The 25,315-nt window shown below is 39.2% G+C and overlaps 1 protein-coding gene across 5 annotated transcripts in view; it reads right to left on the reverse strand.

Annotated features, from left to right (window-relative positions):
* DTNA (dystrobrevin alpha) overlaps positions 1 to 22,735 on the reverse strand; it is a 450,980-nt gene extending 428,245 nt beyond the window's left edge. For 2 of the 5 annotated variants that reach the window (XM_064294617.1, XM_064294618.1), the window contains exon 1: positions 22,524 to 22,731. The gene's annotated coding sequence lies outside the window, so the exon portion shown is untranslated. Of the gene's footprint in view, positions 1 to 22,523 lie in introns of all 5 variants that reach the window. The other 3 variants (XM_064294619.1, XM_064294620.1, XM_064294621.1) reach the window with 3 other exon arrangements.
* Positions 22,736 to 25,315: the final 2,580 nt, after the last annotated feature.

Here is a 25,315-nt window from a genome sequence, read left to right on the forward strand (position 1 = left end):
ATGCCATTTTGCCTTTTTAATGTTGTTTCACTAATTGTTTCCCTTAATTGCATCTCCGAGTAGAATGTAAGCTCTCTAAGGACAAGGCAGTCCTGTCCCCCACTCTGCATGGTGCTAGCACACAGCAGGTCCAGCATCCACATGAACACTGATGAATGAACACCTTCATCTTCCTCCAGTCCCACACTGAGCCACCTAGATAGCTGGGATGTCATATGCAACAGACTGATGACTTTCCTAATGAGAATTTAGAGCTAATCATTCAACTGTCAGCTCAGCATCTGGCAGAGCCAGAATCTCCTTTCGGGTATTGCTAAAGAACAATGATGTTACAAATAAAATACTATTTTTTTTTTGCATCCGAACTCTCCCATACTTTCCTCTATCCTACGTAAAGACTGGCATACTTTTTTTTTTTTTAGCGTTTAAGTCTTTAGTTTTGCAACCATTCTATGTCAAGTTCATTATCAGCATATATTTTGCTGCCAAGCTTAGTGTTTATCTTATGGATTTATATCGATCTCATCCAGTGTTTTCTGGGGTCATGGACTCTGAGATTAGTATAGATCTAGCCCACAATAATGTCCACCTTGGCAGCTTTAAGAGATGTGAGACAAGAGACTGCTGAAAGATAAACTGAGCTCTAAAAGCTGTGTCTATGAAAAGGTATGACAGTCTACAACAGTGCCACCAATACCTTCACCACCAATCTTAAGCAACTATTAAGCTTTCCATGAATCATTATATTCATACAGATAATTTTCATTCACTGTAGTCGTCTTGATTATAACAGTGGCCACATCTTATGAGAAATGAGTATCATCTTCATATGCTGGCTAGCTATTCTGTTTCCCAGAATGCACTGCTTAGTAGAAAATATCTATTTTTTTTACCAAACATGCAAACTCTGGTAAACCATATCTTGTGATATGCAAGCAATGGTTAGTTAAACATTATTGTTAATTACTTCTCATGTTGCCAAGGGTTGTTTTTGCTGTGTTTTGTTTGTTTTATTTTTGGAGAGATGTCCATTCAAGGATATAACATGCTTTCCATATCTAGGGCCCTAAAGTTTTCCAGTATCAGCAGATTATGTACTTCTCAAAATTCAGCGATAGTAACAACAATATCACTGTAGAATTAAGCTTCACTCTCTGACCCAAAAGAGTCTCCAGAAACCACACACTGAAGCTGTGCTGTCAGTTGGCTGGATTTACTTCAAGGGGATGGGACATTCCTATATGCTGAGGGGTTTTCAGGGACTGAGGAAACCCTGGTGGCATAGCGCTTAAGTGCTACAGCTGCTAACCAAAGGGTCGGCAGTTCAAATCCTCCAGGTGCTCCTTGGAAACTCTATGGGGCAGTTCTGCTCTGTCCTATAGGGTCGCTATGAGTCGGAATCGACTCGACAGCATTGGGTTTGGTTTGGTTTTGGTTTTCAGGACCTGCTCTCAGCAGACACTTGTTTCATTTAGATATGAACTCCATTTGCTTTTCCTGTCTCAGGGAGAAAGGGTTACATTTCAGCAGTAGCTAAGAGTATGACAGTTCCTAGCAGACCAACTGAGAAAAACAGAGGACCAGAAATATGATTTACTAGTATGTACTTGACATTTTGAGATGAATCAGTACATTCAGAAATAGCCCCATTTCTCTCATGGTGAGCTACTGAAAAGTAAGTTAAAAGATGAACTATAACACTTTTTTGGAAGAAGAAATGGTTGAGGGAGTGTTAATGTTACTACTAGGGGCACCTAGTATTTCTATATTATAACTCAAGTCCATTGCTCCAAACCTATATATAGCCCAGTCCACGGAACACACGGCCTGAGGCTGAGGGTACTCTGGGAAGTAAGGAATCGGGGAAGTATACGGCAGGCTGATCTAGTGTGCAAGCTGGCATTGTGCTTACAAACAGTCTCAGAGCCGTGACTGAGCATTCAACAGGTGCAGACACTCATATGATGCAGCAGAAATGTAACTTCACAACACCCCCGTCCCAAATGACAGGAAATATGCTTGAGTTGGACCTAGTCAAGTCCAAGCCAGTTACACTCATATTTTCCAAGACAAGGTAACCCTAGAAATCTAAAGAACTTGAGGACATCCATGAGGCTGATGTACGTATACTTGTCTAGTCTATTTAAATATGCTTATAGCGTTACTTATTAGGAGTTCCAGGGTGGCACAAAGAGCTACACACTCAAACTACTAACAGAAAGGCTCACAGTATGAACTCACCCAGAGGCACTTCAGAAGAAAGGCCTGGCAACTGCTTCCAAAAGGTCACAGCCTTGAAAACCCAATGGAGCAGTTCTGCTCTGCACACACGGAGTTGCCATGAGTTGGAACTGACTTGATGACAACTAGTTCGATTTTTTTTATCATTATTTATTAATATTTATGACTAGCTATTTCTATAGGGCTGTGGGTTTGGGTGTTAATTTTTAAGGAAGAACATTTAAGGGCAGAACCTAATTTTGTAGATATATCACTTATTCTCAACTATGGAGAAAAAAAAAAACTTTTTTTTTTTTTTTTTTAAATAAACCACAAGGTATGACTAAGGCATCACTCTCCATCCACCCAGTGGCTGCCCTTCCTAATTACACATGACTTGAAAGCATCCTATCCATATAGACAGTGGTTTGTATATTCCTTTCTTCTTCTCCACCAACTAGAGCTACTCTGTTCCCTACCTGATTGCTTACTCTAGACAGCAATGCCCAGGCAACTCTAAAGTTATCTACTAGCTTCTTTTGTCGTTCACTAATAACTTAGTCACAGAGTTTGGGAATTTTAGTCTTCCACTTGGTAGTTCTCAGACAATGAATGAGTTACTTAGCTTCTCTATTCCTATCTTCTTCTTATATATGAAATATAGCAACAACACTATCACCAAGGGTATTAAGAGGATTAAATGAGATAATAGGTAGAAAGTGTTTAGGACAGTTCCTGGCAACAGAAAGTCTTCAGTATATATTCATATATCCCCTTAGTAGATTCCAGGTTCAAGGAGTAAACATCTTTTTTTTTTTTCCTGTGCTTTAGATGAAGGTTTACAGAGCAAACTAGTTTCTCATTATACAGTTAATACACATATTGTTTTGCGACATTGGTTGCCAACCCCACAACCTGTCAACACTATCCCCCTCTCGACCTTGGGTTTCCCATTTCCATTCATTCAGCTTTCCTGTCCTCTCCTGCCTTCTCATCCTAGCCCCTGGGCTGGAGTGTCCATTTAGTCTCATACACATGGCTGGGCTATGTGTATTATTGTTTGTTTTATGGGCCTATCTAATTTTTGGCTGAAAGGTGAACGTCAGGAGTGACTTCAAAACTGAGTTAAAAGGGTATCTGAGAGCCATATTCTCAGTGTTTCTTCAGTCTCTGTCAGACCAATAAGTCTGGTCTTTTTCTTTCTTTCTTCTTTTTTTTTGAGAATTTGTATTTTGTTCTACATTTTTTTCCAGCTCTGTATGGGACCATCTATTGTGATCCCTGTCAGAGCAGTTGGTGGTGGTAGCCTGGCACCATCTAGTTGTGCTGGACTCAGTCTGGTGGAGGCTGTGGTGGTTGTGGTCCATTAGTCCTCTGGACTAATCTTTCCCTCGTATCTTTGGTTTTCTTCATTCTCCCTTGCTCCAAACGGGGTGGGACCAGTGGAGTATCTTAGATGGCTGTTCACAAGCTTTTAAGACTCCAGGTGCTACTCACCAAAGAAGGATGTAGAACATTTTCTTCATAAACTATGTTATGCCAATTGAGTTAGATGTTCCCTGAGATCATGGTCCCTAGCCCTCAGCCCAGTAATTTGGTCCCTCAGGGAGTTTGGATATGTCTATGAAGCTTCTATGACTTTGCCTTGGGCAAGTTGTGCTGACTTCCCCGGTGTTGTGTACTGTCTTAGCCTTCACCAAAATTACCACTTCTCTACTGTCTACTTAAGTGTTTTTCCCTTCTCACCCCTCCCCTCCCTCATAACCATCAAAGATTGTTTCTTTCTGTGTGTAAAACTTTTCTTGAGTTTTTATAATATTGGTCTCATACAGTATTTGTCCTTTTGCGATTGACTTATTTCACTTAGCATAATGCCCTCCAGATTTGTCCATGTCGTGAGATGTTTCACAGATTCATCATTGTTCTTTATCATTGCATAATATTTCATTGTGTGTATGTACCATAGTTTATCCATTCATCTCTTGATGGGCACTTAGGTTGTTTCCACCTTTTTTGCTGTTGTGAATAATGCTGCAATGGACATGGATGTACATATTTCTATTCACATGACAGCTCTTATTTCTCTTGGATATAGTCCCAGGAGTGGGATTGCTGGATAGTATGGTACTCCTATTTCTAGCTTTTTAAGGAAGTGCCATATCATTTTCCAAAATGGTCGTACCATTTTGCATTCCACCAGCAGTGCGTAAGGGTTCCAATCAAGAAGAAAACTTCTGATGACAATTTTTCTTCCCATGGAGATCTGCCTACAGAGCAAGAATGCCCTAGTCATGCTGGTCTGAGTGACAGTTATAATTCTAACTGTGCATAAGCAAATTGGTATTCTTATTTATAGCTGTCTGTATAAGCTTGGTTAATGTACCCATGCCCTTGAGAGAAAGATCTGGTTTCTGAATTTATAAGTGAGGATCATTCACTGAAGTAATGCTTCTCTATCAACCCCAACCTGTTCTTACCTTCTGACTTCTACAGCTCACCTTTCTACACTGTTTACGCTGTTATGGATTGAATTGTGTCCCCCTCAAATGATATACTGAAGTCCTAACTCCTGATACCTGTGAACGTGATCTTGTTTGGAAATAGGGTCTTTGAAGATGTAATTAGTTAAGTAACTATGAGGTCATACTGAAGTAGGGTGGGCCCTAATCAAAGGTGACTGGTGTCCTTATAAAAAGTGGCATAGAGAGGGAAGATGGAGGCGGAAATCAGAGTGACGCATCTACAAACCAAGGAACACAGAAGATTTCCAGGAACCACCAGAAGCAGGGATATGCAAGAAGGATCTTTTCTTAGATCCTTCAGAGAGAGTATGCCCCTGACAACACCTTTATTTTGGACTTCTAGACTCTGCAACCGACAGAACAAATTTCTGTTGTTTTAAGCCACCCCAGTTGTGGTAGGTACTTTGTTATAGCAGCCCTGGCAAACTAGCACAGGTTGCATGTTAGAATCACACCCAGTTTGGAATGTTTTCCTATTTTGAAAATCTGATTTATTTCATTTTTTAAAGTAATTTTTATTGTGCTTTAAGTGAAAGTTTACAAATCAAGTCAGTCTCTCACATAAAAACTTACGTACACCTTGCTACATACTCCCAATTACTCCCCCGCAAGGAGACAGCCCACTCTCTCCTTCCACTCTCCCTTTTCGTGTCCATTTCGCCAGCTTCTAACCCCCTCTACCCTCTCATCTTCCCTCCAGGCAGTGAAAATCTGATTTATTTTTTGAGCAAATTTTCAAAATCAGCCAAACGCATATAAGCCTATTGCTGTCAAGTCAATTCCAGCTCACAGCAACCTATAGGACTGCCCCATAGGGTTTCCAAGGAGCTGCTGGTAGATTCGAACTGCCAACCTTTTGGCTGGCAGCCCAGCTCTTAACCATCACGTCCTAAGAGCTATTGAGAAGCATCAGCAGAAAGTATTTTTCTGGACACATTCTAATGGTAAACATTTCTTTTACAGGTGTTTGAGTTAAAAGGAAGAGGCAGAATTTATCTGCATATGGAAAAAAATACTTAACACAATTTGTGTTTATAAAGAGAAGCTAACACTGTAGGTGAAAGTATAGACCACTGCTCACAGAAAACACAGGGTGCACGTCTTACCTTTCTGAATACCCCTCTTCTTGCTCTAGTTTAAGTCTTACCTTTTAAGCATTCTGGTGATAATTTAATGACCATATTTAAGAAACACCAACCAAGTAATTAAGAAAGAAGTCATATGACTAGTGTTGCCAGGACTGGAGGCCTTTGTTTTATAAAGGATGGCTCTGTGTGAGAGAAAACGTCTGCTGTACCACTTAAAAATCTGTTCTCAAAGGGTGGCTCCTCCCACCTGCCCAAATGGTGTTATTTAACAAACAGTGTATAATAAAGGTTTGGAAAAGTCTTATCCCCAAAACATTGCAGAGGCACAAGTATTTAAACACCCAAGCAAAATGAGAATAGAATCAGGTTGAATGCACAAAGAAAACAGAGGAATGAAGGAAAAAAAAAAACAAAAAACCACAAGGCAACCACTGGGGACAAATATTTAAAGGATACCAAACCCAGTGCTGTCAGGTTGCTTCCAGCTCATAGCAACCCTAAAGGACAGAACGGAAGTACCCCACAGAGTTTCCAAGGGGCACCTGGTGGATTTGAACTGCTGACTTTTGGTTAGCAGCCACAGCACTTAACCACTGCGCCACCAGGGTTTCCACTGAAAGGATAAGAGAACAATATTTCCCCAAACTAAGAATATGTATTGTCTTAAATCAGAAGCAGATAAATTGCTCACAAGCCATTTTCCCAGCTTATTCCAGATCACGACACCTTTAAAAACCAATTTATGGCATAAAGGGTATATGGAACTGGAATTTATGATTTACAGAAACTAAGAAATTCAGCTAAAATCTATACATAGTGAAATGTGAAACCTACGCAAAAAGCTAAAATATTAGTCACCAGAAGCAGTGGATACTAAGGAATCTCAAATCTATTGTGCTCTCTAAGGTTAGCGAATTGCTAAGTGACAGAGTATATAATATACAGTAACACAAAATACTGTCCTTAAAATAAAGCTGAACCATATCTAAGGCAAACAGCCACAAACTACTACTCAAATCTGCATCTATTCCTACTTTATTACAATCATAGAACATTTTACACTTTTAACTTTTACTTCTTGTTGACTTTGTTTTACTGGGGCTTAAAACTGCACCCCAATTACAACGTCTGTATTCAGAAATGCAGCTTCTCTTTGCTCAGTACTGCCATGTAGCCAAGATTTCCTTTAATCTCACAGGACCCTAGAGAAAATGCTGGCGCAGTAGACGCTGAATCCCCAGTGGTGGAGCTGATGTGGTAATGACAATGATGAGTCTGGACATCTGCATATGCATCTGTCTCTAACAATAGTATGTGACAAGCTCTCCTAAAAAGCATCTTTTTCAAATGATGATGAGACACCCACACCATAGCCTCCAAATAACTTCATGACTGGTGTCAGCTCTAGAGAAGGACATAAAAACATCTAGGAAAACCATAATTGTATTACTTGTCCCCTATTTTTTTATGAGGTAGAAAGGTCCCTGGGTGGTGCAAACGGTCTGCACTTGGTTACTAACCTAAAGACTGGTGGCTTGAACCCACCTAGCGGCTCCAGGAAAGAAGGTCCTGGTGACCTCCTTCTGTAAAGGTTACAGCCAAGAAAACCATATGGAGCATTTCTACTCTGTAACACATGGGGTCACCATGAGTCAAAACTGACTCGATGGCAACAGGTTTGGTTTATGAGACACAAAGGCAGGGAAATGTAGGGAAACTCATTTTTTTCTTTTTTTTTTTTGGTTCAACCAAAAAATTAGACAGGGAATAGTTATGACTATTTGAGTTAAGGTTACAAAATAATTGTGCAAATCACTACCATGTATTTAATCAAAGAGACGGTTTGGGGTAAGGCATTTTAATTTATTTATTCCAAAGAACATTTATAATTTAAGCACACAGAATGTTAAATACAATAAGTGAATTTTCCAAAACCCTAAACCAATTAAGTCAAGAATCATTAAAACATAAATTCAGTCTTATCTGCTGTGGTTGGAGGGATTACTCTAGTACAGTTGCTTCAAGTTTCGTGTGCCTCAGAGCCCCGTGGAGGGCTTACTATAAGACAGATTTCTGGGCTCTATCTCCAGAGATTTGTATTCAGTAGTCTGGGGTGGAGTCTGAGAATCTGTATTCACGAAGAGCTCCAAGGTTGTGTTGATCGTGCTGGTCTGACAACCACACGTGGAGAACTACTGCTCTAGCAGAGTGAGAAGTTCAGGGTTAGCTACAATGGAAACAAGTTGATCTGTCTTTTCAGAGAATTTCTCTATACCATTGTGCTTTGTGATCTCCCTGTCCATTGTCATTTCTCAGCATATTGATCTCAAGCAGGGAACTCTTAGCTCCAACTTTTGTACATAATCCACTGAGTAATGACTGAACAATTTGACAAATATATACACCTATTTTTAATGTATAATTTTCCATCAAAAGAAAGTAACATGATTGCTGGTAGGTTCTCCTCGTTTAAAAAAAAAACAAAAACTTTTTGTTTCGTTTATTAAGAGAGTTTAAATAGGAATTTCTGTGTCCACTTTTTCTTCCTAGCTTAGCAACATTTTCTCACACACCTTCTGCTTCCACACAGCGTTTCAGATGGATGATGTTCCTTAGAAGAAAGAGTCCCTAGTGAGAATACAGTAAGGACCGAGAGGGTGTGGTTCCAGACTTCTGCCAGAAAAAAAAAAAACCTATGAGAGTGGGGGGAAATCTCCAACCTTGATACAGCCTGCAGCAATGACTTCCCAGGGCAGGGGAAAACACTAGGCTGGGGGAACAGGAGTACCTCCATAAGGTTCACGGACCTTAGCACTGATAGGCTGTTCTGTGATCCCATCTGCAGCCATCATTCAGGGACCACTTCCCAGTGATCTCTGAAGTGCTTAAGATTCAAAAAACAGAACAGCAGTAACTCCCTTAGATTCATTAACTGAGAATCAACGCTAAGTGATATTTTTCAGTGCAAACTTGCATAAAAAATGTAGATTGGAATTCTGCTTCTGTGAAGATGCAGTAGACGTACTTCTCCCTAAACCTCCTGCTAAATACAGCTAAAAACCTTGGACCTTATACATAAAATGATCAGGAAGCTAGAAGGCAGAACAATAGGAAAGGCACAAATCAAACAACAGATAGAAGACACTGGAAAAAAAAAAATGAAGAGAATCTCAGGAACCTGTGTGTGATAGGCTGAATAAAGGCCCTCAAGGACATCCAGGTCTTAATTCCTGAAAACAGCCCTACTGGTACAATGTTTAGCCGAAATGTTGGCAGTTCAAACCTACCCAGCAGTTTCATGAGAGAAAAGACTTGGAGATCTGCTCCCAAACCCAAGGAAACCTTATGGGGAAGTTCCACTCTGCTGCATGAGGTCGGTATGAGTTGAAAATTGACCCAATGGCACCTAACAACACCAACAATCCCTGGAATGTCACCTTAAATGGCAAAAATGACTTTGTAGATGTGATTAAGATAAGGATTTTGAGACAAAGAGAGTATCACAGTGTCCTTATAAGAGGGAGGCAGGAGAAGATTTGACTGTAGAAGAAGTAAGAATTGTGATGACAGAATCAAGAGGTCAGAGTGACAGAAGGAAGAGGTCATTAGTCAAGGAATATAGGTGGCCACCAGAAGCTAGAAAAGTCAAGGAAACTAATTCTCCTTTAGAACCTCCAGAAGGAATCAGTCCTGCTGACACCTTTACTTTAGCCAGTGAAACTGATTTTAGACTTGTAGTCTCCAGAACTGTAACAGGATAAATTTCTGTTTTTGAAAGACACCAAGCATATGGTAATTTGTTACAGTAGTCATAAGAAACCATTGTCAGCCTATAACAAAACGTTTATCATTCCTGCCATTGGAGATCCAGGAAGAAAGGAGAAAATGGCCGGAGCTGAAAAAAAAAAATGATGGCTGAAACCATCCCAAATTTTTCAAGAAGACATAAATCTCCAGATTCAAGAGCTGAGTAAATTGAACTTCAAACAGAATAAACCCAAATGAATCCATACCAAGACACATCATGGTAAAATTTATGAAAGGTAAAATCAAATAAGAAACCTTGAAAGTAGCAAGAAAGAAATAATACCCTACCTATAGGAGGAAAACAATTATAATGACATTGGATTTCAACTCAAAAACAAAGGAGGCCAAAAGGAAATGATGCAACATTTTTCAAGTGCTGAAAGAAAAGAACTGTTGGCCTAAAATCCTATATCCAGCGAAAATATACTTCAGGAATGAAGGGGAAATCAACACATTCTAATAAAAGAAAATGAAGATAATCTGTGGGCAGCAAACCTGCTCTAAAAGTATGGCTAGAGTGAGTAAGTTCCCCAAACAGGAAACAATTAAAGAAGGAATGTTGGAATATCATGAAAAAAGAAGGAAAATGGTAAGCAAAAATATGGGAAAATAAAATGGACTTTCCTTCTCCTCTTAAGCTTTCTAAATTATATTTGAGAGTTGAAGCAAAAAAATATAATACTGTCTAATGTGGTTCTAAATATATGTAAATGAAATATTTAAGGCAATTATATTAGAAATAGGGGAAGGAAAGGGAGATAAAGTTTCTATACTTCCTTAAATTGCTAAAATGGCAATAACAGTAGACTGTGATAAATTATGTATAAAAAAACAAACCAAGCCCATTGCTGTCAAGTCAATTCTGACTCACAGTGACCCTATAGGGCAGATTAGAACTGCTGCATAAGGTTTCCAAGGAGCAGCTGGTGGATTTGAACTGCTGACCTTTTGGTCAGCAGCCAAGCTCTTAACCACTGTGCCACCAGGGCTCCAAATCATGTACATATTATGTAATACATAGAGTGGCCACTAAAAAACTATATAAAAGATACATTTAAAAACATTACAGATAAATAAAAGCATAATTCTAAAAATGCTCAAGTAACTGACAGGAAGACAAAAAAGAAACATAAAACTAAAATATAGAGAACAAACAAAATAAATAAAATGGAAGGCTTAAGCCCTGACATACAAATAATCACATTAAATGTAAATGTTCTAAATTCACCAATTAAAAGACAGAGGTTGGCAGAATATGTTAAAAAATATAACCAGCCTCTATTCTATCTACAAGAAACTCATGTAAAACATAACAATATAAGCAAGTTGAAAGTAAAAGGATGGAGAAAAATATATCATGCAAATGTTAATAAAAGAAGGTGTGTTTATATCGATACCAGATAGATTTCAGAACAAATAAATTACAAGATACACAGAGAGAAGCATTATTTAATAGTAAAACAGTTTATACACCAAGAAGATATAGCAATCCTAAATATATATGTGCCAAAGAACATAGCTGCAAAGTATGCAAAGCCAAACTGATAGAAGTGAAAGGAGAAATAGAAAAATCCACAATTATAATTGGAGACCTCACACCCTCTCTCGAGAATCAATAGAAAAACTATAGATAAAATCAGTAAAGATACAGAATAACTTGACAGCACAATCAATATTTATAGACATTTATATAACACTCCACCCAAAAACATAAGAATATATGTTATTTTCAAGTGTCTGTGGAACATATGCCAAGATAGACCATACCCTAGTTCATAACATGAACCACAACAAATTTAAAAGAGTGTGTTCCCTGACCATAATAGAATCAAACTAAAAATCAATACCAGAATGATGACAGGAAGTTTTCCAGACACTTAGAAATTAAATACCACACTTCTAAGTAACCCATTTATTTAGGGTCAAAGAGTAAGCCTCAAGAGAAATACAAAAAAATACACTGAAACGAAAATACAACATATCAAAATCTGTAGGACAGCTATGGCAGGGAAATTTATAGCAGTAAATGCATATATCAGGAAAGAGAAAAGGCCTCAGATCAATAATCTAAGTTCCAACTCAAAAATATAGAAAAAGATAAACAAAATATACCCGAAGCAAGAAGAAATAAATATAAGAGCAGAAATCAATGAAATGAAAATCAGAAAAACAAGAGAGAAAATCAATGAAACAAAAGAGCATGTTCTTTTAGATGATCAATAAAATTGACAAAGCTTTCTACAACTAATGAAGAAAAAAACCGAGAACACAAATTACCAACATCAGAAATGAAACAAGGGATATCACTAGAAACACTGCAGATATCAAAAGGATAATAAGGGACATTACAAACAACTGTACACAAAGAAATTAGATGACATAGATAAAATAGATCAATTCTTCAAAAACTCAATCACAACTCACCCAATATAAAATAGATGATATGAACAGCCCTGTTTTTTTTTGTAAGCACTAAAGAAATTTAATTTGTAACTAAAAAACTCCCAAAGAAGATATCTCCCAGCTCAGATGGTTTCACTGCAAAATTCTACTAAGCATTTAAAGAAGAAATAACATCAATCCTACACAACTGATTCCAGAAAATAGTAGAGGAAGGAACACTTCTCATTGCATTTTATGAAGCTAGCATTATTCTGATACCAACACTGATGGGAAGACCAAAAATAAAACTACAGACCAATATTCCTCATGAGTACAGATGTAAAAATCCTTAAGAAAATATTGGCAAATAGATTCAATAATATGTAGAAAGAATTATACGTAATGAATAAATGGGGTTTATTGCAGGGACGCAGAGCTGGTTCAACAGTTAAAAATTAATCAGTGTTAATCCACCATATCATATCACTTGGTACCAAAAAAGCACATGACAGAAATCTACACCTATTCATGACAAAAACACTCAAAACAAATAGGCATAGAGGAGTAATTGCTCAGCTTGATAAAACCCAAAAAAACCTAGCGCCGTCGAGTCAATTCAGACTCATAGCGACCCTATAGGACAGAGTAGAACTGCCCCATAGAGTTTCCAAGGAGCGCCTGGTGGATCTGAACTGCCAACCCTTGGTTAGAAGCCACAGGACTTAACCACTACGCCACCAGGGTTTCCAACTTGATAAAGAACATCTAAAAAAAATACTTATAGCTAACATTATACTCAATAGTGAGTGAATGCTTTCCCCCAAAGACTGGTAACAAGGAAAGTATGTCTGTTCTCACTACCCTTATTCAATATAGTACTGTAAGTTCTAGCCAGTACAATAAGACAAGAAAAATAAACAAATAAAAAGTATACAGATTGAAAAGAATGAAAGAAAACTGTTCCTATTTGAAGGTAATATGACAGTCTACATAGAAAATTCCAAAGAATCTCCAAAAACTTTTAGAACTGCTGAGTTCAGCCAGTTCCCAGAATACAAGATAAGCATACAAAAATCAACTGAATTTCTATTTACTTACAATGAATATGTGGACTGAAATTAAAAATGTATTATCATGCAATTGCTTAAAAAAAAAGTACTTAGATGTAACTCTAACAAACCACCTACAGGACTTGTATTCTGACAAACACAGATCGCTGATGAAAGATATAAAAGTAGATCTAAATAAATGGAGAGTCACACCACATTTATGAATTGGAAGACTCACCATATTAAGATGCCAGTTCTCCCAAACTGATATACAGGTTTAACATAATTCCTGTCATAGTCCAAAAAAGATTTTTGTAGCTATAGACAAGATTATTCTAAAATTTATATGGAAAGACAAAGGAACTACAGTAACTAAAGCAATTTATAAAAGAATTAAGCAGGAGGAATCATTTTACCTGATTTTAAGACTTCTTGGATAGCTATAGACATCAAGGCTTTATGACATTGGCTGAGGTACCTGTTGCCATCAGGTAGATTCTGACTCACAGTGACCCTGTAGGACAGTATAGAACCGCCCCATAAGGTTTCCAAGGCTGTACATCTTTCTCCTACAGAACGACTGATGTGAGTTTGAACGGCCAACCTTTCGGTTAGCAGCCGAGCACTTAACCACTGTACCCTCACGGCTCCTTTTGGCTGAAGTAGAGGAATATAGGAGCCCTAGGGGCATACTGGAGCCCTGGTGGTGAGGTGGTTAAGTGTTTGGCTGCTAACCAAAAGGTCAGCAGCTCAAATGCACCAGCCACTCCTTGGAAATTCTATGGGGCAGTTCTACTCTGTCCTATAGGGTAACATGAGTTGGAATTGACTCGACGACAAGAGGTTTTTTTTTTTTAATTTATTTTTTAAGAGACATATAAATCAAGAGAAAAGAATAGAAAATCCAGAAATAGACCCACACCACAAATATGCCCAACACAAACTAAAGATTTGACAAAGAACTGTTACCTAGAATATATAAAGAATGCTCAAAACTCAGTAGTAAAAAACGAAGAATCCAATTAGAAAATAGGCAAAAGATGTGAAGAGACATTTCACTGAGGGGACATACAGATGACAAATAAGCATATGAAAAGATGTTTAAATCATTAGCCATTAGGAAAACGCAATTTAAAACCACAACAGGATATCACTGTACACCTATAAAAATGGTTAAAATAAAAAATAGTGACAAAGAGCAAACGTTAGCGAGAATAAGGAGAAAACGGGATCGCTCATACATGTAAAATGGCCCAATTACTCTGGAAAAGCTTGGCGTTTTCTAATAGAACTAAACGTACAACCCAGGAATTGCACTCCTAGACTTTTTTCCGAAAGGAATTAATAGTTATGTTCACACGAAACCCTGTTCAAGAATGTTTACAGCAGTTATATTTGTAACAGCTGAAAACTGAGGGAAGAAATCCCAGATGGCTTTCTACCGAATGATTAAACAAGCAATGGTACATCCATACTATGATATACACCACTTAGGAATAAAAAGGGATAAACTAGTGATACACGCAACAACCTGCATGAATGGCTAGAGAATTATTCTGAGTAAAAAAACAACTTCAAAAGGTTATATACAACATAATTCCAGTTATATGACATTATTGGAAAGACAAAATTATAGATATGGAGAACAGATAAATAATAGCCAGAGGTTAAGGAAGGGCTGGGGGTTGGTATAGAGTGAGTGAGGCTGTAAAAGAGGACCAGGAAGTACCCTTGTGGTGATGGAATTGTTCTAAACCTGGACTGTATCAATATCAGTATGCTGGTTACCATACTGTAATTTTGCAAGACGTTATCACTGAGGAAAATGGGTAGAGTTTCTGTGATTTCTTTGTATCTTACGACTGCATGCAAATCTATAATTACCTCAAAATAAAAATAATAATTAAAAATGCAAATTGTATATACTCTACTCAGATGTTTAGCAATGTAAAATAAACATACACTATGATTTATATGTTGATCTGTATTTCTTTTCATAACAGTGTATGATAGCAGAGATGATAATTTTGTGCTTGTTGGTACCAAAAAAAAAAAAAAAAAACTCGCCGTTAACTCCAACTCACAGCGACCCTATAGGACAGAGTAGAATTGTGCTGTACTGTTTCCAAGGAGTGGCTGGTGGATTCGAACTGAAAACCTTTTGGTTAGCAGCCATATGCTTTAACCACTGCAACAGGTGACCAAAGAAAGATACATACATTTTTTTTCTGCTTTCTGTACCATATAGATACTGTCTAGTTTGTTCAGAAAACACAGCTTGAATGCAGTGTGAAGGTTTTGGCATTGCTCTTGGTTCAGGCTTGCTGTCAAATAGGTTGGCTCATGCATAACTCAAAAATAAACCATAGCTTTTATTGTTATCATTCCTTGACTAAATACAAGAAAAAGAGGGATAGAATCAATTACACAAAAAAAATCTAGCCTCTGCTTTCTTTGCTTATGATTTTATGCAGAAAGTACTTTCCTAAAGTTCTGTGACATATTTGTTGGTGATTCTACTTTTACATTAAATACTAAGTAATTGTGTATGTGTATGTGTGTGTGTGAGAGAGAGAACTATTCAAGGCTAGTTTTATGTGATAATCACTAAGTCTATTCACTAATGCTGCAGTTTTCTTCCATCTGGACATGTCACAGGATTACACTTCTCCGCTATCTTCAAATTAGGCATGGCCATATGACTTGCTTTGGCCAATGAAGGATGAAAGTGGCAATGCCATTTCCTAGTGGAAACTTTTAAGAACTGGTGGGTGATTCACCATATTCCCATGTGCCATGATGAAGGATGAGAATGTTCCAGATGGTGGAGGCTGGAACAGCCTGAATCCCTTAGTAAAGAAGACATAGAATAGTCTTTTATCATCAATGCTACATGATAGGCATGTACCATTAGCAAGAAATACACCCTTGTTGTTTTCAGTCACTGAAATTTTGGAGTTGTTATCACAGTATAACCTAAACTATTATAACTGATTGGTATATTTTATATTTACATTAACCACACAAACCTTTTCCTAATAGGACACTGCACTATAGCATTAAATTGTAAACTCCAGCAAGTACACTATTCACTAGCGCACTTGATGGCATTCTCCATGCTCATAACACGTACTCATACACACACACCTCAAACCAAGTCTTGCATAGCCTTTTTTATAGTGTAGTTAGATCATCAGGGCACTAGTTACTCTATATTAAGGTTTATATGAAGGTAAGTATACAGAGAAATGGTTTATTCCATTCTTGAAAGGGACATGTGTCACTGAAAACATATGTGCTGCCTTGAGCATTTCCAAGAGCTTCAAAGAAGGGATTTACACATTTGTATATGTGCATTATGCATGAAGTTTGATTCATGGTTAATATTGACATCAATCATATCAACTACGCATTACCCACCATTACAGGAAGAAATCACACTGGCTAATGTTTATCACCAGATACTGCAAAGGTCTTTATATGCATTACCTTGCTTAACCAATTAGCACTTCACTTTGCTGACATGTGGCACGCGACTTAGATTAGCATTATTTTGATAATATTTAAAACTATTTTTTATCCATAAATTTTTATAACAGTTATTTTGATTCATGTCAAAAAATCTCATTGTACTTTTAGTTTTACCAACATAATTTAATCAGGTGTTTTTTCTGTTATATTTTCTGTGCAATACATAGTCCTGACAAAGACACTGGGACAGATGACACAGCCAACTTGGAATTCTTAACTTCATTGATGGTCATAGAACTCCCAGCTGTTATAAATATTTCCCTAGTCATTTGGGAAGGCACCCTGGTGGAGACATGGTTAAGCGCTGGCTGCTATCTGAAAGGTTGGCGGATCAAACCCACCAGCTGCTCTGCAGGAGAAAGACGTTGCAGTCTACTTCCCTGAAGATTTATAGACTTGGAAGCCCTACGGGGCAGTTCTACTCTATCTTATAGAGTCGCTATTAGTCAGAATCAACTCGACAGTACACAACAGCAATCATTCAAAATACTAAAGTACATTGTTGAAAATAAAAATTCCAAGTTTCAAATGATGTTTAAGTTACCATCTTTAATTTTAAAAAATATGATATACAATGAGAAATTTCTCATAACAGTCATCAGTCTTTGTTCAGGCATATATATATTACATATATATTCATATTCTTATTGCTTTACACATTTTCCCTGTAAAACATAGTGTAAAAAGCAGTGATATAATCAAAGTTCTATTTTTTCCACTGATTTTTATTAAGGATAAAGTCACCAAAAGATCTAATTGGGAGCTGTTATGATTTTCAACAATGACAGAAATTTAATGTACCAGTAAAATTATGAGCCAAGTGTTATACATCAATAGTTAATAGCATGGATTCTAGAATCATGCCGCTTGAGTTTAAAACTCACCTCTACCTGTGTGACATTGGTCGTGATTATCGTCCTCCCTCTGCTTTAGTTTTCCTTTGTATAAAATGGGGATAATGATAGTTGATGCAGACCTCAGATGGATATTGTTAAGAATATATGAGGTAATTTGTGTAGAGCCCATAGGATGATGCCCAGCACACAGTAAATGTTCAATACACTGAATTGTTACATTTGCTTTAAACTGTTAATTCCCCTATTCCCAGCATATTCAATACTTAACATCACTTTCCTTTATCTGGGTTTCTTATCTTCCCTTAGACACTTCAGATAATCTCAGGGACTGTGTGATGAATCAACTAAAATTAATTGATTTTCAGATAGTTTAGTCCCTGGGTGCTGCAAACAGTTAAGTGCTCGGCTACTAACTGAAAGGTTGGTGATCCGAATCCACCCAGAGGTTCCTCAGAAAAAAGACTTGGGGGTCTACTTCTGAAAGATCACAGCCATTGAAAACACTATGGACCCCAGTTCTACTCTGACACACATGGGGTCTCCATGAGTCAGAATCAATTTGACAGCTGCTGTGTGTGGCCTCTCTAGCCACAGTTTTGTAACTCCCACCCAGGTGATAGGGTAATTGTGGCCTACCAAGGGTATTTGTCAGTTTTGCCTTAAAAGAGAGCCAATTCCAGAGCAAAGAGGAAGAGCCCACTATCACCAAGGAAGGTGAGACCCAGCAGCAGGAGACAGCACAGTGGGCTTCCCAGCCAGGAGAGAGAGAAAGCTGAGTGCCTTTGGGCAGAGACTGCGGGCCAAGGAGAAGTGTGCCTGTGAGCATAGCTGGGAAGAGTCTGTCCTGATGGAAGAACTGTATCCTGAGAGTTCCTGAGCCTGAATTGTATCCTACTTCCCCAATAATCCTCATAATTGTCAGTGTCGTCTGTGAGTTGTATGTGGCCACTGCAATGAATTGTCTAACTCAGTAGAGAGTGCTGTGGGAGGGATGGCTGGTGTCAGAATTAGTAAAGATGGCCCAGACAGGAGGCATGTCTGACCTCCGCCTCATTGGAATCAGCCTTGGGCTGTTGATCTTGGTTCTCCTGTCCCCGCACCGTTTTTGCAATAGCAAAGGGTCTGGTTTTTTTTTTTTTTTTTGGTTTTTGATAACAACCAAAACTGTTTTTGTCTGAAAGTAGGTGCTAAGGCAAAAAAAAAAAGAAAGAAAATGCCTCTTATTTCATTAAACTTTTGAAAATAGAATAGTAACCAGAAAAGAGTAGCATATTCTCCACGTGCCTTAAAAAGCAATGATGGGAGTTTTGTAAACCTCATGTCCACAGGTCAACAATGGAGGGAAATGGTATATGTTCTGGTGAGGAGAGAAATAAAGAGGCAACCAGAGGGAGACCGGTGTTTCTGACTCAGAAAAAGATTCAGAAAACTAACATGAAAGTAGTTATCTTCAAGGATGACTTGTCTTAGTAAACACCTTCTCACACATTATTCCTCGACAAATACGTGACTTCCTGCTCTGACCCCCGTGTCTAGTCCAGATTCCCTTATTATACGCTCTCACAGAACTCCTTTCATTCAGAGAACTAACGTGGATTTGTAGATATTTACTCACATAAATGTTCCCTGAGTCCTTACCACACCGTACTGCAGCTCTGTGTCAGGACGGTGCATGCATCTTCAGCTTACTATTGATGCCCAGCTACCCACAGAGTGGCCTTCAAGCAGAGACAGTACATGTCTCCAAAAAGCTGGACAAGTGGATTTGGAAGGAAAAAGTCATGTCGAAACTATCACCTGAGCAAAAGTAGCAGGAATGCAGTCTCTACTTTGGTTAAGTAACAGAAGCTAGAAAACTGGAACAGTTCTGAGTCAGTTAAGAAAGGATACATATATGTATCGTAGAATTTACATCTTAATAACAATCAACATTTTACATAAATAGACTTGGAAAATTCAAACTCAATTTTAATATCAAAAACACTTGTGCCTGATGGCATGCAACTACTTTGACCACAGGACTGCACTCTAGCGTCCCAAAATAAAGATGTGGCAGCAATTTGGGGAGTTGTGTATGGGGGGAGGGTTGAACTCTAGAGAGCTGGATACTTTTTTTTCTCATCCTTAGAGCCTGTTTCCACGCAGTTCAATTGGACTCTAGTCTGCTTTTTTAAAACTTTAAAATGTAAAATACATGTGGCTTTGGAATTATGTATATTAAATTTAATTAAACTGAAAGACAGGAATTAAAGAAAATCTATGAAGGTCAAGCTAATTTTGAGGCTCACTGTGTGAAGAAGCAATTAAATTTACTTAAAAAAAAAATGAAGACTTGAGAGACATCTTTCCAGTAAAATGAAGAATAATTCTCTACATGAAGTTGGTGTCCAGCCCACTGAGACCTTTCTTCACATCATGGCTCATTTAAAACAAGTGGAGATTTCAAAAGTATTTCGACTTAGTATAATGAGAAAATATGATTTCTGTCTTCACTGCTACTCAGCTTTGTATAAAGTACATACAATTGGCTAAAAGACGTGGCATACACGAACACCCTCAAAATATAACCTGCTTTAATAACTGATAGTTGAAAGAGAATTGCATAATTCTTGTTTTAAAGCTGTCCAAACTCTTGTCAGAGTGATTGGATTAAAGATAATTAAACTTGCTTGAAAATTCTGCAAGATGCTGTTCTGAAGAAAATGACGGCTGTGCTTGGAACAAAGAGCAGACTAATAACAGAATTTTAAAATTCAGTGCAAAGCAATATATAGCTTCGGTCGTTCGCTTTATAATAATTTACTGTTTCTTAACTTTGCTGATCAATACTACTTTAATCAATAATTATTTTAGGAAACTTGGTTAGTTGTGGCAAAATGTAACTACTCTAAGAATTATGTGCCATAATTATAGTATTAAAAGTTAGAACTGCCCCATAGAGTTTCTAAGGAATGCCTGGTGGATTTGAACTGCCAACCTTTTGGCTAGTAGGCGTAGATCTTAACCACTATGCAACCAGGGTTCCCAGCATTAAAAATTAGGAAAAATTAATTTCATTAAACATGTAGCACACAGTTAAGAGGTTCATCTTCATAGAAATATGTGGTCAATATATCAAGTGTAGAAGACTAAGGATACCCATAGGAAACCCTGGTGGCATAGTGGTTAAGTGCTATGGCTGCTAACCGAAAGGCTAGCAGTTTGAATCTACCAGGTGCTCCTTCCAAACTCTACAGGGCAGTTCTACTCTGTCCTATAGGGTCACTATGAGTCAGAATCAACTGGACAGCAATGGGTAAAAGGCACCTATAAAGAACTCATTGCTGTGGAGTTGATTCTGACACACTGCAACCCTATAGGACAGAGCAGAACTACGCCACAGGGTTTCCAAGGAGAGACTGGTGGATTTGAACTGCCCACCATTTGGTCAGCAGCCTAACTCTTAACCTCTGCACCACCAGGGCTCTGGCTAAAGGTACAGTGAGGTCCTATCGTTACGAATAAAAAAAAATTGGTTAAGAGAAGAACTATAAAAGCTTGACTAAGTTCCATCACTTAATAGCTGTATAACCTTGGGCAAGTTAGTTCACCTGTCTGTGTCTCAATTTTCTCATCCATCTAAAAGGTGGATATCATTTCCCACCCCTTAGGCTGTTGTAAGAACTGAGTTAATAAAGGTAAAGTACATCGAACTGTGTCTAGCATATGCGCAGAGCTGCTTTTTCTTAAAGTTTCTACCTTTGAAGTAAGAAAAGAACATTTTATTTTATTTTTGGTAAATGAATTACTTCAACAGTACAGTTATCCTTTATGCTGAAAAGGAAACACATTAAACACCAAGCGATCATGACAAGTCATAGGAAAACTCCAAAGTAAAAATCAACTCAAAAGATCATTTTTAGAGCAAGAATGAGCCTAATGGGTGTACATCTGCACAAGAGCACATCCAGTATTTTTTCCCAAGTTCTACACTTTTATCAGAGCCATATCCCAAGCTTGCGAAAGAGGAAAGTTTTATTTCCAAGTGTCACGAACGAGAGCAGTGAGCACCGGTACTCCAGCTACCACCGTCTTACTCTGTTGGGCTTTGGTCTTTTGATAGACATCTTTCCACCTTCCACTCCTGATACCAGAACGAACCTCCCGCCCGCCCTCTGTCCAGCCGAAAAGTCCGAAGTAGGCAACAGGCTATAAAAGCCGAAGACACTTATCCCCGCAGCCCCACGCCCCCCGCGCCCCCCAGTACCCAGTGCCCACTCCCACCCAGCCATCCGCCCAGGCACCGCAGTGCATTGCAACACGCGCAGACGCCGCTGGCCAGAAAGGAACCCATAGCGGATTTCCCGGTGAACACCCCCTAGACTGTCCCCCAACGTGAGTACCATCCCTGATGAAGGTGGGCACGCCACCTCCCACCAGCTCAGCCCGCGAGGATGACCAAGAGGCCAGCAATCACAATAAAAACAACTCAACCCGCGAAGCGAGGGAGCCGGCTACCATCGCCACCCCGGGTGCGGCGCAGAGTGGCCGCAGGGGCTGCAGCGCGACCGGGGCCTCCGCGGGAGGCCGAGATTTACCTGCGCGGCCCCACGCCCCCGGGCCGGCAGTCCTGCAGCAGCCGCTACGCTGCCCGGCGGGCCCGAGGCGCCGCCCGCCGCCCGCCGCCCGGGGAGGCGCCGCGCCGCAGTCCTGGCTGCGGCGCCGGCCACATGGTTCGCGCTCGCCTGGGCCAGCGCCGGCGCACAGGTGGGAACCCCGCGAGTGGGCGGTGGGGCGATTCCCTTCCCCCGCCGCCACTCGCCGCCCGCTCCCACTCATGACTTTGCCGGGTGCGCGGCGCCTGCCCTTGCTCCCGCCGCCCAGCCGGCTGTGCCCGCGCCCCGGCGCCGTGGGCGGCTGCGGTCCCTGCGCAGCTGGGGCTGCGCGTCATGTGCACCTCCCGCCTCGCAGCGACCCGGCGGCACCAGCCCGGCCCGGCGCCCACTCCTCGCCCAGCACACCGACCCCCTCCACCCCGCGCCCTCCCCCACTGCCGAGCTATCAAGGAAGAAAACGCCGTGCACACACCTTGGAATGGACGGGCGCCTCAGTCGCCGACTCGCCAAACTCTTACAAGGTGTCCATTGGTCTGTAGGGAGGCTTGGGCATGGAGTAGGAGCCGCTTTCTTATTATTTAATAATGTTGGAAGTGCCGGGTCCACTGCCAGAGTTGTGGGTCATGTGGGCACAGCAGAGGCTGGCTGCTGCCAGTACCAGGGTTTCCTGAGGATCCTGAAACTATGATCTCATCCTCCTCATCCGCCTCCCCCGCCCCTCTCTCCGCGGGCGCGCACGCACAGCACACACACGCACACACACACACACTGCATGCACTATCCTCCTTCCTGGACCGAAATACTCCTCCAGGGAAATAGTGTTCACGCTCTTCGTTGTAAAAAAAAAAAAAAAAAAAAAATCCCTCCGGATAGAGATTTTTCTCTTTCAAAGCTTGATTTATGTGCTTTGTTTATTTTCTACAGTTTTCCCTCACACGTGCAAGGGATCCAAACAGATCCTTAGAATTAAAATTAAAAATAATCATCCTCTTAGGTTGACCCAGATTTTTTGGTCAGAACCCAAGAACTCAAACCTTGCAATTTCAGTTTAAAACAGAGACAATAATATACCAGGCTTGAATATAGAATAGTAATAATATCTCAGATGCAGGCGGTGGGTTTCTTCCCCAAGCTGCAAGCATTTACCAAACACTACCTCATGTATTTGCAGAGGAGGTAGATAAGCAGGCAAGTAGTGGTGTCACTTCAGGGACACTGAGACACAGGAGGGATAACGTGACTTACCCAAGTATACAGAATAAGTCAGTATCTCACTATCAATAAATATTAATTGTACAGGCACTCATGGGTTGCCTATTCACTATTATCAATTGCAGGATTGTAATCAATTACCAAAACATGGGTTACCAAATATCATGAAGATACTCTTGATTATTTTGAAGTTCCTTATCAACTAGGATTGAAAATGATTCATTAAATCATTTTCTATACGAATATATTTTCATACGAATTTCACTTGTGTATTTTTGTGTATGTCTCCAATGTTATGTATTTCCGTATAATTTTCTTTCCATTTTTTGGTATACGTATGTGCTGTGTGTGTGCTTGCGTGAATTTATATGCATTTGTGTTGTTTAAACTCCCCAGATTGTAATTTTAAGTGATTTTAGTCAATGTTTTGAAGCAGTCACCAGTTTCCTGGTGATTTGAATGTTTCACTCAAACCTCTTTTAAGTGCTTGCTGTATATCAAGAGCTGCGCTCTATTTTGAAGGATATAAAGAAGTTTAATACAAGAAATCAGTCCTCAGTTTTACATACAGTTCTTGAAATAAGCTGGTAGACTGAATGATCTACAAGTGAAACCTTTTATTGTTTTTGGTGTTGTGAAATGAAGTAACAGAGACCCCTCCTTTAAAAAAAAAAAAAAGTACTTGATTTCTGCTTCATGTTAAAATCATTTCATTTGCCTGTATATGCTCTATGGAAATCCTAGTGGCTTAGTGGTTAAGAGCTACAGGTGCTAACCAAAAGGTGGCTGTTTAATCCACCAGGCGTTCCTTGGAAACCATATGGGGCGGTTCTGCTCTGTCCTATAGGGTCACTATGATTCAGAATTGACTTGACAGCAATGGGTTTGGTTAGGTTTTAGTTATATGCTCTCTATATCAGTCTGTCTTTGACCTCCACAGCATCTACATGGCCATGGTTATGTGATTATCTTTGCCTTTCACCTGCATGTGCACTATTTTCACAGAAACGTTAAATGGGGTTTTTTAATAATGCTGAAAGTTCTCAAACACGGCACTCTTGGGTAGCTTTTGTTCAGGTGGTGAAAATTCAGCAGACAGCAGCCTTCTAAAATTCCAAAGAGTAGGGATATGCTGTGAGAGCAATATCAGATCAAGGAGATGACAGAAGAGAAAGCAGTGAAAATAGGGAAAATTGAGAAGTGAAGAAAAAAGAGAATTAAGAAGATACAAGAAGGGGTAGTGAAGAAAAGAAGATAAAAGGAGGAAAAACTCAACTTTGATAGAAAATCTAAAATTTCCCAATTTTGCTTAATGGAAAACAAATTTAGGAATTCGACTTTCTCGTTATCATCAAACATTTTTGGATCAACTTACAAGAATTTAATGACAAGGATACCAGGCATCGTTCATGGAGAGGCTGCCCTGAATAATCTCAACTTTAAAAATTAAAGTATACCATCGACTAGAAGAAATAAATACTGACCTGTCGATACAATGTATACAATAAAAATAACAGTGAGACCAAATAATCATGGTATATACAATATTTTTAAAGAAAAAATTAACCCTGACATTCAGGGAGACACCTGGGAAACCAAAGAAACAGATACATTAAACTGGGTAATAAAGAGATAGGATTGCAATATTTAAAGCAAAATAATAGTAATAATATCTTATATTTTTAAAGCCCTTCAGGTTTATCAGAGTGCATCTCATACAGTCTGTGTTGAGCCTAAGCGTCACTAGAGGTAGATGCCTTCACGGACCTCTTTTTCAAAGAATATAATAAGCCTCCATTGTCTTTCTAGATGTTAGATGGAAAAATGCTGAAAGTTTTTACTTATTGTTTTGGAAATCTCATTTCTATTTCTTGATCAGTCAGTCCTAAAGATGTGGCTCAGTATACCTTTCTCCAATCCTTCTCATAAACAATACGACTAGATGGATTCCTGGCCATAGATTGCAACAGTGATTTATAATCTAGGATTTTACACGGGCTATTGGAGTTAAACTAGAAGCTTCAGCATGTAGCTGACTGTGATGGCTTTGCA

The sequence above is a fragment of the Loxodonta africana genome, chromosome 11 (genome assembly GCF_030014295.1).
Source record: "Loxodonta africana isolate mLoxAfr1 chromosome 11, mLoxAfr1.hap2, whole genome shotgun sequence".
Lineage (NCBI taxonomy): Eukaryota > Metazoa > Chordata > Mammalia > Proboscidea > Elephantidae > Loxodonta > Loxodonta africana.